This window comes from Lynx canadensis, chromosome F2, assembly GCF_007474595.2.
Source record: "Lynx canadensis isolate LIC74 chromosome F2, mLynCan4.pri.v2, whole genome shotgun sequence".
Classification (NCBI taxonomy): Eukaryota; Metazoa; Chordata; class Mammalia; order Carnivora; family Felidae; genus Lynx; species Lynx canadensis.
This window is the reverse complement of record NC_044320.2, coordinates 51,484,189-51,504,230: the sequence shown is the minus strand read 5'-3', so window position 1 is coordinate 51,504,230 and position 20,042 is coordinate 51,484,189.

Here is a 20,042-nt window from a genome sequence, read left to right as displayed (position 1 = left end):
ATTAGAGTTCTTGGAAGGGGAAAATGTATTAAGAATGAAGGGGGAAGTGTAGGAAAGAAAAGCTGATCTAAATATATTTACAATTAAAAACTAATGTGTAGAAGTTTTTTATCTTGAAGAGGTCCCAATAGTTCATTTTTGCAAAGGAAACAATCAACAAAACGAAAAGGCAATCAACAGAATGGGAGAAGATATTTGCAAATGACATATTAAAGGGTTAGTATTCAAAATCTATAAAGAACTTACCAAACTCAACATCCGAAAAAAAAATAATAATCTATTGAAGAAATGGGCAGAAGACATGAATAAACACTTTTTCTTTTCTTTTTTTTTTTTTCAACGTTTATTTTTGGGACAGAGAGAGACAGAGCATGAACGGGGGAGGGGCAGAGAGAGAGGGAGACACAGAATCGGAAACAGGCTCCAGGCTCTGAGCCATCAGCCCAGAGCCTGACGCGGGGCTCGAACTCACGGACCCTGAGATCGTGACCTGGCTGAAGTTGGACGCTTAACCGACTGCGCCACCCAGGCACCCCAATAAACACTTTTTCAAAGAAGACATCGAGATGGCCAACAGACACACGAAAAGATGCTCAACGTCACTCATCATTAGGGAAATACAAATCAAAACTACACTGAGATACCAGCTCACACTGGTCAGGGTGGCTAAAATTAACAACTCAGGAAACAGATGTTGGCAAGGATGTGGAAAAATGGAATCCTCTTGCACTGTTGGTGGGAATGCAAACTGGTGCAGCCACTCTGGAAAACAGTGTGGAGGTTCCTCAAAAAATTAAAAATAGAATTATCTTATGACCCAGCAATAGACCTACTAGGAATTCATCCAAAGGATTCAAGAGTGCTGATTCATAGGGGTACATGTACCCCAATGTTTATAGCAGTACTATCAACAATAGCCAAATGATATATAGCCAAATGATGGAAAGAGCCCAAATATACGTCAATTGATGAATGGATAAAGAAGATATGGTGTATATATACAATGGAATACAACTTGGCAGAGTGAGAAAATGAAATCTTGCCTTTTGCAACAACATGAATGGAACTGGAGGGTATTATGTTAAGTGAAATAAACCAGGCATAGAAAGACAGATAACAAATTTTTCCACTCATATGGGGAATTTGAGAAACTTAACAGAAGACCATGGGGGTAGGGAAGGGAAAAAATAGTTTCAAACACAGAGGGAAGCAAACCATAAGAGAGTCTTAAATACAGAGAACAAACTGAGGGTTGATGGCGGGGGGGGGGGGGGGGGGGGGGGGGAGGGGAAAATGGATGATGGGCATTGAGGAGGGCATTTGTTGGGATGAGCACTGGGTGTTATATGTAAGCAATGAATCACGGGAATCTATTCCTAAAGCCAAGAGCACACTGTATACACTGTATGTGAGCTAACTTGACAATATATTTAAATAAATAAATAAATAAATAAATAAATAAATAATAAAAATTAATGTCACTATGTCTTACACCAAAGACTGGAAAACAAATTAACGGAACTGTAAAGTACATGGGTAGGGACAAGGTTTAAACACAAATATCAAGACGAGAATAAATGGATAATTGATTTAATTTACTGAAGAAGCATAACTTTACTTATCCATGTGGACAAGTAAAAGTCATTTGGGGTATAAAATAAAAGCTATGATTTATTAGAGTACAGTATTAGTGAATGTTTCAAATATTGGTGTCTGAAGTTTAAATGGTATCTGGTATGGAAACCAATTTGACAATAAATTTCATATATTGAAAAAAAAATGGTATCTGGTATCTGAGCATTTCACTGAATCATCTATTAATGTTCCACTTAGTTTCTTGTAGAGATACAGATCATGACAAAAGTCCATCTCACAACCAATAGCTAAGGCTGACAGACAAATAAGCACTAAGGTAACATTTTTCAATTAACACTAGGATACATGAAGCTAGACAACAATAAACCTTACCTTGGCTTCAACCTAAAGAAGAGAGACCATTTTGAAAATATGCAATGAAGATAAAATTGTTTTGAACATTTAATAACATTCATCTGAAATATAAGGGAAAACCTAAATTCCTAAAAAAATTGTAACCATAACAAAACAGCAGAAGAGGATATTAATATATTTTTCAGTACTTGATAAAAAAACAATGCTAAAATATAAGTAATGTGAATAATATTATTATTAAAAATAATTACCTCTATGGTTATTAAAGTTATTTTCTTATTAGAACTTTAATTATAAAGAGCAATAAAATATTTAATGACCCATATATCATTTTCATAATTAGACTATTTTTCCATGAACCCATCAGAGAAAAGATTGTGTAGGTTATAAGGTTTTGCCAAAGTACAATAATGGATAATAGATTGCTTAATAAACAAAAAATCGAAACAACATCCACCCTCACATCAGGACACAACAGAAGCATTTTCAGCTGAGATTAAAAATGGCTGTGTGCCATGTCTACCCAAATGATTTCGGATGTTTTGCAGAATTTCTCTGTGTCCAGAACGGTTGTTAACAATGGAAAATGTCTGGACAAAACAAGAATATGAACACTTATTAATTCAATGTGGAGGAATGAAAATGATCAATCCAGCTATATCATCAACCCATGACTCACCCTAATGTAAGCCTTGTAAAAGTTACAAGCAAGCCAAGGAAAAGGAGATAAAAGGGGGGATCCTGAATGGAGAAGATTTGCCCAAACATTACATTTCAGCTATACAGGATGACAAAAACAAAGCCGGAGATGGAAATCAAACTCAATTATATCTTAAAGCAAATAATAAATCTTGCTCCAAGGAATAAGTCCATACTTAAATTAGGAACACTAGAAAATGACCCAACAGAAGTTACTAAACATATAAAATGCAGTTTTTAAAATATGTAATTAAGGGAAAATGGAAAAATTTCAATATTTTTATTACTAAATAAGTGATAATGAAAAAATAGGTAGTGAATTGAAAACTTTAGTTAATATTTTAAATGATTACAATTCTAAGAAATACAGAAAGTTAATGAAGCTCAATTCAAAAATTTGTTTACATGACGGGAAAATCATATAATTTTGAATAAGATAGCAAATAATAATTTTAAAGAGCTACCAGTTCAAATCCTTGCAAAGCTAATCAAAAATTGAGATTAAAAAAGTAAAAAAGTAAATTTCAAATCAATGAAAGGTAACTTAAACTAAGAGAAAATATGCAAGTGTAAATAATGCAGGAGTTAAGATTCACCACCCTTCACTTTTACACGCATTCCTTCACCTAATGCTCAGCCCTACTTACTGCTACTGACGTTTGGGTATATTTCTCCATTCCAGTTATGCTGAGCTTGGGCAGGTCACTTGATTTGGCAAAGAAGTGGTAGCTGAAATATTAAGAACAGAGTCAGTAAATATTTTTGTAGAACTTAGGTCTCTTGCACTTGCACCTTTTCCCATAACAAGACTAAGTCACAAGTAGTCACTGATTCAAATAAAATGAGGGGACATGTATAGCAGAACTTAACCCATAGCCATAGCTCAGCCCATCTGATTCCCACCTAGACTAGTAGAGTTAAAGGCTACCCTCTGATACAGGAAAGAGAACCTTTTTTTTTTTTTTTCTTTTTGGTAATCACTGAATTTGGAGGCAGTTTGTTGCACAACATTGTTGCAACATCTAATACATGTAATAATTTAGGAAAATGAATGTTAAGGACTATTTCATGTCACAAAGTGTACTTTATTAGAACTCTTGGAAGAATGCCTGATTAACCAGAAGAACTGGGATCAAAGTAATGTGCTCTCATTCTTTTTGATCCTAAATCTGCTATTATTTTTTCTCTTCTTATAATGATAGTATTTATCTGTATCTACCTGTATCTAGATTATATCTGTAACTGTATCTATATGTAACCTATATTAATACAGATATATAAAGTAGAATTAATTTTTAAATGAATCATCATAACATAATCCCTAAATTCAATGGTGATAACGATTATCATCTTTTTTATTTTTTTTAATTTTCTGCTGGTTTTTTAAAATTTTTTTTTTCTTTCCACGTTTTTATTTATTTTTGGGACAGAGAGAGACAGAGCATGAACGGGGGAGGGGCAGAGAGAGAGGGAGACACAGAATCGGAAACAGGCTCCAGGCTCTGAGCCATCAGCCCAGAGCCCGACGCGGGGCTCGAACTCACCGACCGCGAGATCGTGACCTGGCTGAAGTCGGACGCTTAACCGACTGCGCCACCCAGGCGCCCCTATTTTCTGCTGGTTTTTAAAATTTTATAACAAACTTCTGATATAATACTTGTCCCTAAATAGTGTATTTTTTCCAAATGATAACATTTTACAAAATGATAAAAATATGATTATACTAAAATGTCTGATTCACTGAAAAATGACTTTCTGATAAATTGTTTACTCCAGGAAATTTTAAGTTATGAAAATTCACTCAAAAATCATATGAACATTATAGTATATTTATATATGGATAAAAAATTTTTTCAAGACAATACTTCCACAGAAAGTGTTGTAGCTAGACATTTTAAAAAGCTGCATTCTTGCAAAGCTTATTGAACATAATGACTATGGTATTTACACATTTTCAGAATGAAGAAAATATGTAACATTTCTTGGTGCTGACTAGCACCAAGTGTTATTTGCTTATTAAAATCATACCTTCCCTATACACATTAACAAAACCTACAGATAATACCAACTATGGAGATTCTTTATAAGTGATAAGATATGAGGACAGTACTTTGCAAAGGAATATAGACCATCACTTGTAAATGTTTATTCCAAGAGTCCAATAATAAATTAACCTAAGGGAATCTAAGAAATCTCTTAGGATATATCATAAATCAATAGATAAAATTAAGAAAGGCCCATAGTATTTTATTAAGATATGAGTATAGCTGATTGTAAAAGATATTCCTAAAAAATAGTAAAAAAAAAATTCTTTTACATGGAATAGTCAAGTTGCACACATCTCAGAGCTGTAGTTGTGGCTCTCTCTAAGATAAGACTCTTGGTCATGATGGGGGATCTATCATGTCCTGACTCCATGTGGGTACAGGCAGCGCTGGAAAAATATGCAACATGACTGAATGAAGAAGGGAGAATACTGGATGTTGTGTACACACCTTTTACCTCATATTTTTAAGACCTGTATTTAGTCACAGTGTCATACACAGAGGTGTGCTAAGATATACCAATCTTATTCAGAAAACTAAGGATCAAAGATTTTATTACCATGATGGAGAACTGATATTAGGGACCACTATCATCTCTGAAAAGCTATTTTATGAAAGTCAATAGTTATTTCTGATTAAAAATCTTAAGCACTGAGAATTGGAGGATACTTGTATAAAATGATAATGAATACCATCTTAAAATAACAACTACTGTGAAGCTTTGAAAAATACAACACTAGAAGCAGTCATACTAAAGTTAGAACAAGTCTGACCCCACTAAAACTATTGTGAAACATTACACTGAAAATATTAATCAGTATAATTTAAAAAGACACATGATAAGCCACTGAAATGAAAGTATCATCATTTTGGGGAAGCACCCTAGCAGCTCACTCAGTTAAGCATCAGACTGTAGATTTCAGCTCATTTCATGGTTGTGGGATAGAGCCCCATATCTGGCTCCCCGCCAACAGCGTGGAATCTGCTTGAGATTCTCTGTCTCCCTCTCTCTCTGCCCCTCCTCCACTCATGTGTTCTTTCTCTCTTTCTCTCAAAATAAATAAATGAACTTTTTACAAAAATAATCATCATTTTTCGTGGCATACTAGACTACATTGAAAACTCAAAATGATCCACTCAAACAAAATGTCAATTCAGTAAAAAGCAATTTAAATATATACATGCAAAATGAATTGTTTCCTGATGTAATAAGCACTTGAGTAAGAGCGATAAAAATTAAAATGATCTAAAAATAAAATTCTCAAGAAATATCCAGAAATAATACAAAGAATAATTATTATTCTAAGGTATTTTAAAGATTTAAATATCTTACAAAAATAGTATATTCCTAGGTAAAAAACAATATTGGAAAAGTAAAAGATCAAAATACAAAAAAGTAAAAATAAAAATGTATAATTTTTAATAATTTAGTTTTTAGAATTAAATTTTTAACTTTATAATTAAAACATACTGATTAAGACAAATGGTTACAAAACGGATTCAATCAGCAGATCCAGAAGTGTGAGAAACTGAAATTTAGGAGACTCTTAAATTCTTCCTGTAGATTTCTTAGATTTTAAAAATCATTAAATAATAATCTTAGAATAATTTGACTAGCCAGCAATAAAGGATGGGCTAAATAAATTGTGACACATGTAAGATAAGTGGTCATCTAATCAATCTAATCATCAACTAATGACTTGCTTAAAATATATTTTTAAATCATATTTCAAGTAAGTATATAATATATACTTTTCAGAAGACATACTAAATACGAATAGATAAACCACTTAGATGATATTTTAATTTATGATGGCTGTCCTTAGATATTTGGAGTTTAAGATTTTTTTTTGTCTTTTGCCTTTTTCATTTAAATGAACAAGTACTTTTTAAGTATAGGATAATTATTTTAAAGCAATTAAAGTGTTTTATAAGTTTTAGCAGGCCTGTAATAGTTACATAGATAAAATACCGCATGACAAAAATCTTTGAATAAGAGGCCTTATATATTTTTAAATGTTTATTTTTTTTTTATTTGAGAGAGATTATGCACCAGTGGCGGCGGGGCAAAGAGAGAGGAAGAAAGAGAATCCCAAGCAGGCTCTGTGCTGTAGGTGCAGTCCTATCTATGCAGGACTCTATCCTACAAACCCATGAGATCATGACCTGAACCAAAATCAAGAGTGGGATGCTTAACTTACTGAGGTACCCAGGCACCCTGAATAGGAAGACTTATTAAACAGGTATTAGTTTCTGTAACCAGTAGGTTGAAAAACATTACTTAAGATACTGAAGAAACTAGAAAGATAGAGAGATGTGTAACTCTCAACTTAAAAATTTAAAAATACATGGGAACCCTGGCTGGCTCTCAATAGAGCATGTGACTCTTGATTTGGGGTCCTGACTTTGAGCTCTCCATTGAGGGTAGAGATTACATAAAAAAGTAAAAATCTTTAAAAAAAATATTAAAAATACCAATGCAACAGAATTTTAAGGAGAGATATAATTAATGTAGATAACACTCTGAAGGGAGATTTCAAACTGAAAAAACATGAACAATACTCAGAGAGAGTGTATAAAAAATATGGAGAAAGAACCAATGAAAATATCCCAGCTTCTCATTGTATTATACTGACATTACTCCACAAATATAGATTATCATAAAAATCATACCCTTTTACATTGTTAGGCTTTTTTAAGCTAACAAATGTCTGGAATATCTATATGCAGAAAATTATGAAATTTTACTGAAATATGCTAATGAAGACCTAAGCAAATTAAGACTCACTTTGTACAAAGAAACTTGATTGGATAAAGATGTCAATCTCCCTTAAATAATCTATAGCCATAAGAAAATTCCAACCACAATAGCAATAGGAATTCAGACAGAATTATAAGAGTATATTCTAAAGTTAATATTAAAAAGCAAAATTCCTAAGCTATAAAAGACCATTCTTAAAGGAGACTTGCCCTATCTTATATCAAGATTTATTCTAAAACTAAAGTAATTAAGATTGTGATATTGGCACATGAGTATAGGAAAAGATCAATTAAATAATGAGGGTATAATATGTATGTGTGTGTATATATATATATATATATATATATATATATATATGAATACAGTGGTACAGGGATGTTTGAGGAAAGGACAGACTAAACAAATAGGAAAACTCATTATCCATTAAGAAAAAAAAAAGCAGGAAAATAAATCTCATGCTATGCACATATGCACAGAATTCACATAGGCACGGAATTCAAACATATGCACAGAATTGAAACCCAGATCATTTAAAGATTTAATAATCTAATGGAAAAGTTTTAAATATTTAGCAGAAAATAAAGAAGAATATCTTTTAGACCTTGGTATAAGATTTGTTAAACAAAGGATAAAAACAACAATAACAACACCACCAAACCATGGGTCTTAATAAAATATTGCTAAATTTAACTATAGTAAAATTAAAATCTGTGGGGAAACAAGTAAGCTGCACCTAGGAAAGAGTACCTGTCATACAAAGGCCTGATCAAAATTGATAGGTAATGCATATTACACTATAGGTAACGGAGAGGGGGGACCATGAAAATCTTGGGTTAATGTTCAGCCAGTACCCAAAAATATAAGCTCCTTATCCATTATATCTAGCTTCTTTTGTGATTGTTCTGGTATCTATTTATATTGGTTGTTGCCTTTCCTGTGTCAGTTGCTAAATGGTTAGAATATCATTCCATAAATCGGCATTCCATGCCATGGAAAACACATATGGCCAATAAACATATGAGAAAGTATGTAATGAGGGAAACACAAATCATGGCTTTAATGAGGCCACTTAACAACCAATGGATTAGAAAAATAGGAGTTTGATATACCAAAAGGTGAAGAGAATACAAGTGAAAGGAGACTTTTATAAGTGGCTTATGTGAGTTTAGATCCACAGAACAATTTTGGGAAAATATTATGGATTTTTTTTTTTAAAGATGAATCCCACTGTATTCTGTGCTCCACTATTTCACTCCTAGGAAGATATCCAAGAAGCATGTGTGTAGCAGAAATATACACTTCCATTTCTTTAATGCTTCTTCATCTCTGGGAATCTTTTTCTCCATTTTGTCTTTGAATATACTATCTCTTCAAGTTTATTAATTCCTTCAAGCCCATGGCAAAAATTCAAGTTGTGTGAAAATAATTTCTGCATCTATTACTGTAATACAAAAGGAATACTAACACATGACTAATGTGATTAATCCAGTGTAAGAAAAACAGAGTGTGAAAGAACAAAGAAATTAATATCTAAATAATGTTCCCCGGTTTATGGTGATGACAATATCAGTCACCATTTACAGAGTCCTCACTATATGCCAGACATTTCACACAGCATTTGCCATGAATAATTTAGTTAATCTCCACAACATCTCCATGAAGTTTGGCTATTATTATCCCTTTTCATGAATTAGGAAACTAGGACACAGAAAGGCTAAATGACTGGACCAAATTCCTATAGCTTGGAAACAGCAAAGTCAGGAAACCAATCCAGATGATCTGATTTCATAGCCCCAACTTTCAACTACTACAAAAAAAATCCTTCTAAAGCTCTAGCACCATTCCCTCTTACCAACATTGGTAGGGGCCTGGTAATCATCATGTAAAACATGAACTAGATCTGGAACATGGCTAATTGGATCACAGTTGGATAGATTATCAGTGTAAGTCAATTGGTGACCTTTCCTTAGGACTTTGGAATTAGAAATGAGCAGTGGGCTCTAGGGATGAAAAATCTGAGAGAACAGAGAATGAGAAACAAAAAGGTAGTAGCTATGACAAGATAGCTACCATCAAGATATCTAGTTCAGCAACAAATTACAGTTAACTAAAAATAGGATTATTTTCTCCTTGAATATAGATAACATGTTTAGTATGAGGTTCAGACAAGATTTCTCAAACACATGGCATATCACTATTGATAAACTAAATTAATTTTCAGAAACTATCTAACATAATATTTTAATGGTGCTCCACTACTTCTGTTACTTCATTTTAACCTGATTTTAAAAATAAAATAAAGTATTAGTCAATGAGGAAAGTGAGGGTCAGAGAATTGAGATTATTATTCAAAGTCACTCTAATCATTACTTCTGAGTTCGTTGCTAATTCAACATCTTCAAATGAATGTCTTTAAAAGTAAATATTTTCTTCTACTTGTATTTTTCTATAACTTATACTCTTTGAAATTTGAACAAAATGTATTGTATTTAGCCACATTCTGTTCACTTCCATCGAAATGTCTTTACTCTTGACTCGGTTAGTATAAGTTGTGGATGATTGCATTTTTTCTTCACATTAACCATAAAAAATAAATTCGTTTTCATGCCATAATTCAGTGTCTTAACAAATTAAAACTGCTTAATACAGAATATGACCCCAGGTAGCCTCTTACTGAGATAATGTACAAGATAGGAGAGTCAAGCTTGATAGAGTTTATTCAGGAGGACCTCATTCAAGGACAGCTCTGAGGCACGATTCAGACTTCACAGCGTGTTACGAATTCATTGTATCTCCATGGTGAGGTGGAGGAGGGGATAAAAAACATTAAGAATTATTTTGTTACTGCTGCCAGTAGCATGGAAATGCAGTCAACAGTAAGATATAAAACGGTAAAAGATAAAACAGATTACATTATAGTGTTATATTGGTTTAACTCTGACACAATTTCATTTGGAAAATGTCATATGTAAATATAGCTGAAGAGCTTCCACACAGATTAAAGTAAGAAAAGAATCTGTATAAAAAGACATGGGATAAAAAAACATGAAGTCAAATTGGAATAGAATATAATTTTTTTTTCACTAACTTAATTAGGATTAAAAAGAGTCAGGACATAATTACATTTATTATTTTAGTGCATTGACCAAAATTTCCAAGAGTTATACTGTTTTCGGGGAATAGATTTTATTTCAGGGTTTTAAAGTATTTTAGGATAACTGTAAACATTTTAAATATTTCATGCAACATTATATTTGAAATTGTAATTGTTTCATAAAAGTTCTATAATGATCTGAAAGCAGCATAGTAAATTTTCTTTGACATGCTTTAAATGTTTACAAGTCCTCTTATTTGTAGAAATCATGCAGAAACACTTACTGATAATTTGTCTTTATAGAATATTTTTTAAAAGCACCTAGTCCTCTAGGAGAGCAACTTACTTTACACAGATCTGTTCTTCTATATCCACAAATTCTTTTTTTTAAGTTTATTTATTTATTTTGAGAGACAGCGTGTGTGTGTGTGTGTGTGTGTGTGTGTGTGTGCGCGCGCGTGTGCGTACACGCATGAGCAGCGATAGAGCGGAGAGGGAGAGAGAATCCCAGGCGGGCTCCATGCTGTCAGTGCAGAGCCTGATGTGGGGCTTGAACTCAGGAAACTGTGAGATCATGACCTGAGCAGAAATCAAGAGTTGGACGCTTAATAGACTGAGTCACCCAGTCGTTCCTATCCGCAGTTTCTTAACAGACAGAAAGAGAAGGTAACAAAAAATAAATTCAGGTGAAATGTTTTGCACTTAATCCTACCCTGAGTTCTATTTAATAAAGAACAAAATTCCTGATTATTTGGCATATAACATATTATATGTCCAGTTTACTATAAAATGACCTCACTCCAGCAGTATCATAATCTTTTATTAACAGTGGCAAAAGTTAAGTGGATTAACAATAACCATGTTAGTTGCTGGAGCTGAACTGAGTCAAATGTAATATAACTAGCTTAGAGTTTGTAAGACATTTGGGAATATTTAGTGCAGATCAGAGAAGGTGATATAGCAACAGAAGTGGAGGTCAGAGAGATATGGCCATTAGCCAAAGGATATGGGCAGATTTGGAAGATGAAAAACAAGGAAATGAATTCTCTCCCTTAAGTCTCCAGAAAGAACGCAGCCCTGCAGACCCACGTTAGATTTCTGACCCTCACAACTGTAAGATGATAATTTGTGCTGTTTTAAGCTACTGAGTTTGTGGTAATTTGTTACAGCACCAATAAAAAACTAATACTTCAGCTATTATATTCCACCTGATGGAAGCCATCATATACTCCCTCACCATGTCTAGATATAGGGGTATATGTTATTGATTCTTAATTTTTTTCAAACAAACTGAACTTTTTGATTATCAACTGAAAAGCTAAATGCAGATGCAAAACAGAATATAATCTATTCTTCCATGACACTTTTTACTAAAAATAACAGGTCAAACATAATATCATTATTTTAATCAAAAGCAGTTTGGGGCGCCTGGGTGGCTCAGTCGGTTAAGGGTCCGACTTCGGCTCAGGTCATGATCTCGTGGTTCATGAGTTCAAGCCCCGCGTCAGGCTCTGTGCTGACCGCTCAGAGCCTGGAGCCTGTTTCGGATTCTGTGTCTTCCTCTCTCTCTGATCCTCCCCCATTCATGCTCTGTCTCTCTCTGTCTCAAAAATAAATACACGTTAAAAAAAATTTTTTTTAAAAAAGCAGTTTTCCGATGGAATTCTAGTAAGAATAATCTACTGCTATATTTCAAAAAGTAGAACTGAGATTCTATTTCCACTATAAAATTTCATCGACAGAGTTATATTTAAGTATCTCAAAATGTCTCCTGGATTGTTTCACTCTAAGAAATGTGTTTAACCAATTTAAGTATAATACAGAATAATGATTATGTGCAGACTTTTGCACAGAAAATAATGACCTTAACCATAAGCTTCAATAATCTGAAAGATGTGCCTCACAGGCTTCAAGCTATGGCATATGCATTACCGTGCTTCCTTCCTCCCAATGTGTAAAGTCTGTAGATCCTGTATTTAATTTTACTATATTAGAATTTCATTTGTCTAGATTACTTTATTCAGAAAAATAAGTTATGAAGCTTTTTCTAGGAAATTTCTTTATGAAAGTTTAAGACATTGTCTGGCTAAAAATTTTTGAATTAAAAATCATCTACCTACATGTGGATTTGATTAGTGTGAAAAGGTACAATGACAGAATTCAGCTATTTGTGATTGGTAAGGCATGTCACAGTATTTGTTCTAAGACCTAAAATTAGAAATATCAGAGGATCTCTTTAATCAATGTGGAAATAGAAGTTAAAAGGTGAATGTGTGTACTTGAAAATTCATCAATGGGAACTATGGTTCAAAAATTATAGTTCTTGGGTTCCTGGGTGGCACAGTCAGTTGAGCTTCTGACTCTTGATTTCAGCTCAGGTCATGATCTCAGGGTCGTGCAATCAAGCCCCACATTGGGGTCTGTGCTGAGTGTGATGTCTGCTTAAGATTCTCTCTCTCTCCCTCTGCCCTTTTCCCCACATTCATGTACTCGCTCTCGCTCTCTCTCTATAGAAAGAAAGAAAGAGAGAGAGAGAGAGAGAGAAATGAAAGAAAGAAAGAAAGAAAGAGAGAAAGAGAGAAAGAGAGAAAGAAAGAAAGAGAAAGAAAGAAAGAGAGAAGTCATAGTCTTCATAATAAATCACCTTTTAAATTGAATGTTTGTCATGGGTAAAATCATATTCTGAATCATAATAAAGTCATTAGAAAAATAATGTATGTTAAATGAAAAAGCCTTGAGATCCTCCTCCAATATTCATTATATATTTATATATATTGAATTGTAATATTTAACACAATTCATCAAATCCCCAGAAATCTTCTCATATCAGCTAACTAAATGTAATTTCACTGGAAATCCTCTCCCTCCTCTTGTTAAAAGTTCCATACTGTCCAGCTTACCTGTGGTCAAAAGTCTTTCAAAACTTTTGGAAATGGAAGGCAATCATCAAATGGAAGGTAATCATCTTCTCCTTCTACATAAAATCCAAATCTTTTTAACCTCATTGGTTAACTCCAATTTCTATCCTTAATCAATCTCCTGGTTTCTTTGTTGTTGTTGTTGTTGTTTCCTAATTCTCACTACACAACTTATTAATCATGGAGAAAAGGAGGGCAATCTTCTTTCACATAAAGTGTTGTACATGTAAATGGATATGAACTAATAAACAGAAATAACATAGGAAAACTATGTAGTTTCAACTCCTGCATCCTTTTGAAAGGAATCTGTAAAGAGAATATTACACCTCAGGAAGCAAAGTTGTGGAAAAATAAGATAGTCCCACTAGAAAACAATGAAATGTCAAATATGATGGTTAATTTTAATTTTGCCATCTTGGCTAGGCCATGGTGCCCTGATACTTGGTTCAGCATTAGTCTACATGTTGCTGTTAAGGTATTTTTTTAGATGAGATTAACATTTAAATCAGTCAACTTGGAGTAAAGCAATTGCCCTCCACAATGTGGATATATTACCTACCATAATGTGGATAAGCCTCTTCCTATCTACTGAAGTCCTTAGGAGAAAGAACAGTGATTAATATACCAGGTAAAAATACCAGGTATTTTTATTTCCATAAAAATAGGAAAAAAAGGAAATAATGAAAATGGATATCATCCTTCCACATCCTCTCCTCCACCTCAATTAATAACTATGAAAATTCACAGAATTTTGGAAATAGTTTAGAAATTAACATTGAACTCACTTGCTAATTACACACGGTGCTTTATCAGAAATGTTTGCTGGAATTACAAAATCTTCGTCTACACTTTTCTGTTATCCAAATTATAAGGCCAAAAAATATGCACACAACTTTCATAAAAAGAGGATTAGGTGAGACCTTCACACGTTATGAAGAAGGCGTATTCTGCCTTAGAGAGCGATAGTGTGCTCTAATTGTGCTGGAAAGGAGTAGGACCTGGTTTTCTCCGTACAGCAATAGTTGATAGAATGTTTACACTTATGCTGCCTCTAGTTTGTGTGGATGAAGTGAGATGCTCGGTGAGACATCTTTCTGTTTTCTAGAATCAGTGACTTAAGTCCACAGCTGAGGGCAAATGACATTGAATACATCACTTTCTAGTTTCAGACAATTGCTAACTAAGAATGTGGGATGTAGACGCCAAAACTACAGAATTCTGAGGAATTCAAGGCCTGAGAAAATTTATGAGTTCCTAGACTCATTAAAATTTTAAGAAAATCAGTTATCGTGGATAAGTTTATTTTATTCAACTTAGGCCAACCAAAGCTAATTTTTTCAATGTTTCTGAATGACATTTTGAATGACAAGGAATTAAATTCCTTGAATTTAAACAGGTTGTATACTTCCAGAAATGTTCATTTGTTACGTACTCTGTTTTATAACACCAGGACATGAGTTTTTGAGCCAGGTTATATTACTTTTCCATCTCTAGGACAAAGTAAAATACTTGGCATTTTACCATCTTACAAAACTATGTCCTTTCCTTTACCAAAAGAATAAATAAATGGTTAAGTAATTCCCTGATCAAAAAGCTTAAAAATTTTTCTTTACACAGAAATATTTGTTAAGATCAAAAGAGGAGGTGAATTAGTGTAGTTATCCTTTCCTCAAACAGGAAATTCTAGTAGAGGACTAGCATTGCAATTAGACAGGATAAGATTTTTCTTTCCTTCCAGACTAGAACAAATTGAAAGTTTTTTTTTTTTTTTTTTTTTTTTTTGCAAAAAAAGTGAGATGAACTTAAGATCTTGACATCAAGTGGCTTTGGTGGACTTCAAAAGACCTTGTTTCTTAAGGACCAATAAGAATGCAGAGATATTGAGATTTCAAGAAGCCCTTAGAAATTTAAAAAGATACTTCTTTTTTGTTTTTGGTGATCAACTGTCTGTTTTTTTTTCCTTATTTTGATTTATGTAAATTATTCAGGAAGAATTAACTGGTGTAATTAAAATACTAGCTGTTTTTGGCCTCTTTCTGAATATTATTGGAATGGCTTGAATGGAATTCTCCTTTAAAAACACATCTTTACTTTAAGGGTATTTTGTTTTTTTTTCAGTATTTAGCTGATGGTTAGCCACTCATCTGTGGCCTGACCTATATGTTTACTTTCAAGGACCCATTTAACAAGAAGTACTTATTGGGTAATAAAAAGGGAAGAAAGATTACAGAGAAAAATAATCAGAAATATAAAGTTTAAAAAAATGTAGGCATTGCATGCGATCTACTATGTGTGAATGTATGGTCTTTAATAAACACAAAGCTATGAATGCTACAGGTAGAATTAGGTATATAATTTTGAAGATATTTATTAAAATGTTTAAGAACAAGATAAGGTTTTTCATATTATTTCTTTGAACTAATAAAGCTTAACAATTAAACAAATGGATTTTCTGGAAAATTTCCCAGACTCTATCATTGTATAGCAAATTCAATCTCTAAGATAATATTATTATTTAGTCAATAAATTCATATGGTATTAGTCAAGGTTCTCTAGAGAACCAATAGAATATACATTGACATATAGGAATATTTGTCATGAGGGAATGGGTCCCGTGATTATGGAGGCTGAGATCCCCACAGTTGGCTGTCTGAAGCTGGAGGGCCAATAATGCCAGTGGTGCAGTTCCAGTCCTAGCGCAAAGACCTGAAGACCAAGGGAGCCAGTGGTAAAAATGCCCGTATGAGTTTGAAGACCTGAGAATTAGGAGACTAAGAATATAAGTCCTGGTTTGAGTGAATTCCAAAGGAGTACAAGGAGCAATGATGTCTGAAATCAGGAGAAGATGAATGTCTCAGCTCAAGCAGAGAGCAAATTTGCCCTTCTTGCACATTTTTGTTCTATTCAAGCCTTCAGCAAATTACATGATGCACACCATTGGTGAGGGCAATCTTCTTTACTTTTAAAAAGGAAAGAATAATCAAGGAAGAAAAAAGAATGAATAAGTTGCTTTGGTGTGTATAATTTTAAGTTTAGATTTGGGATGACTAGAGAAATGTTTTTACTTTTGAGGAGGAAAAATAATAGATGGAGGTAGATTTCATGCAGGAAACATGTGCTGTTTCTTCTGGGGTAATCTAAACTCAAAATAATAGCAGGACTGAGTGAAAAGACTAACAACCACGTGGTTAGAATATCTGTCTCATCATAAACAATTATATTATTCTCGAACCATGAAATTAATCCCCTATCAGAAAGAATGAGAACAATAACGATATCTAAAAACTACATCATGGCTATCACAAGCTGCGCAACTTTTTTTCAAAATCCAATTAGTTACTCACCAGGATTTCTGAAAATACCATATGTTTAGCAATGAAAATGATACTGTGAAATCGAAGTTACATTTTTTTCACACTTACATCCTATGTTTACTGATAACGTTCAAAGCATGTATTCGGAGCTGCTTCACACATGGTGCTCTGTGCTGTACAGAAAAGTGAAGTAGAGATATCAGTGCCCATGTTGTGATTTAGGTGGCTTCTTTCTTAGGGAGGAAGGAGCAAGGCAGGGCTTTTTCCTTTTCCCACTCTCAGTAAATCTTGCTCCCCAAATCTGTACTCACGGTACAGTCAGCACAAACAGTCAGCTGGACAAGGATAGATGTGGCAGAGTTAGACAGATCTATCTTTAAATTGTGAGTAGAATTGTTATGAACTGAATTATTTTAATGGTCTCACTAGCCATTAACTATGTATGCCTAAATTCTTAGGTAAGGTATTCATCTTTGGGCATCCACATTACTTCTCTGAACTTGAGCTTCTTCAAAAGAAAAATGTTAATATTCATCTAATCTGGTTTTCTTGAAGATTAAATAACATGGCACATTTTAGGCAGTTAGCACAATGTCTAACAAATATTGAGAGCTCCTTAATAAATTGCTGTTTCCTAACCTTCTTATACTAGTTGAGGAAAGTCATACTTTCTCTTTTCATCTCAAATCCATTCTCCCTCTAGAAATAAACCTTTCCAGCTTCTCCTATCTCCTGCTCACCTGGCAATTCTATATCTCCCTTCGCCACAACCATTAATAATGACAACAAAATTTTATAATATCCCTTTGGAGGCAAAGTGATCTTTACCACTGATTAGGCATAACTCCAAGGTCCACGGAGCCTAGCCACTTGGTTTAAACTCCAACTATAATGTTTATGGCTATGTGGGATTATGAAGTATTGTATGACATATGTAGTATAGTAGTTTTACTGAGCTCTATTTCTTCATCTACAGAAGAGGTTTGATAGTACATGGTTTTTTTAAATAAGATAAAATCTATTAATGAAGGAGAAGCATCTAGCAGTTAGCCTGGCATAATTTAAATGCGCAATAAATAGAATCCATATTTTTACAAATTAAGCAAGAGAGGATGGAGTAATGAAGCCACATTTCCCATTGCATAGAGACTCATGTCTACTTCCAAACTAAGATGGTCTGTATTTAGGGTGACAGTAACGAAATACTTCAGATAATATGTTTATATGCCTACCCATGGATTTCTGTAGTGTATGGCAGGGAATTTCTATCACTTTATTTTAACCTCTGAATTTTTTTTAATGTTCTCATGTTTTGTACATATATTTTTATACCCAAAAAGCACTATGTGCAAGTAACTCACAAAAATGAATCTCAAATTCATCATTTCAGATACTTGCAAACACTTCTCAGTCTTGTTATGAGACAATGATGTTGACAAATATACAGTTGTAGAGGCTATTCCTGGAAAACTGAAGTTGACTACATGACACCCTGTCAAACATGATTTATCTCAGGTTGAAATTACTGTTGTTTCATTTTATTTGTTATGTTTATCTGCATAAAGGTAGCTCAGTCAGATTTTTATAAAATTTTTAAAGATAAAATGTTGTTTTAATAAATCGTGGAAATAAACATAAATCTGATTTCTTGAAAACATAGCTATCTTCTGTCATTCAGGATAATCAGAAGTTGAGAATAGTCAGAACTATGACTAATACTTGATTGTTAAATACTGTTTGCAAATAGGAAATACCAAAAATAACTCAAGTATTAGTGTTATTGTTTCACCCGTATTTAGATAAAATTGATATTGTGTTCAAATATTCTTTGCTTGCTACTGAAAACTAACTGAAGTTTTGTTCGGATGACTTATGTCAACAAAATCAGCATGTTGGCCTCAAAAAGTAATGGGCTGTTACTAAGTTTACATGTTTGAATTGATGGATATAATTCACATTCAGTAAGATGAGAGGCTGTTAGTGGAAAATACAAAATCATTATTGCCATAAAGCCAAGTTTTTCTCTCTGAAACAAGACACACTCAACCCTCAAAATTTGCTTAAGAACAAACAGTATTGTTTATAACAGTATTATTACAAATTTTGTAATAATACTGCCTGACTCCTGGTCTTCTAACTCTAACCTCAAAATCCTTCTGTGCCAGATTTCTACTTGCTAAATATATTGATAACATTGTCATCTATTCAAATGTTCTGGTTTTATTGTAGTCTATATTTTGAAAAAAGCCACTTTACTATGCCTCACCAATAAATTAGTAAGCTCCAAAAAATTAGTAAGAAGGTAATTCCTTTTCCCTAAAAATGGAGGTATTGATATTAAGGAGAATGACTGGAGATACACGGAGCCATAGGAGACAGGAGTGAGGATCATGGGGTGGGGGTGGGGTGGCAGGGAGAGGCTCGCAGAAAGCAAGCAGACCGTTCAAACATTTATGCAAAGAGAAATTTAAGTCCTCAATTTATATTTTTTGGTGTGTACTCAGGTGGCTATCTCTCCCCCATCTTCTAGGAGGTCATTCCTGGCTCAAAGGTGGCACGCGCTTGGTGTGGTCGTGCAAAGAAGACAGAAAACCTGAAAATTAAGTAAAAGTCCCCTGACTCAACTGAGACTCCAGTGCTCACTGAAAGCTTCAGAATATCCACATCTGGGCTGCTAATCCACAGACAAAGAGATGAGTTTTTTCTATAATCTTTGTGTTGCTATGAAGAAAATGAACATCCAAGAGAAAAAGCCTAAAAAGTTTCTTCAGCAAAAAATCCAACAGCAAAACTTTCAACCCATACTAGCTCACCAGCAGCAAGCTCTGTCCATGCACAGAGAGCTTTTCATTGCCTCATTGTTAAATATGAATGAACGAAGATTTTCCAATTCATAAGAGAAGCTACCAACACAAAATATAGAGACTAAAACGAAGAAACATTGCAAAGGGAATGTTGAAGTATATAAATAAAGATACATCATCTAATAGAGATTTTAGACAAAGAACAGAATTTTTTGATGGGGAGGAAATTATTTTCTTATACTTTCTTTTTCAAAACAAAGTCTTTTCTTGCGGTACCTGGGTGGTTCAGTCGGTTAAGCATGTAACTTACACTCGGGTCATGATCTTAGGTTCATGAGTTCGAGCCCAGAGCCTGGAGCTTACTTTGGATTCTGTGTCTCCCTCTCTCTCTGCCCTTCCCTTCCTCATGCTCTGTCTCTCTCTCTCTCAAAAATAAATAAAACATTAAAAACATTTT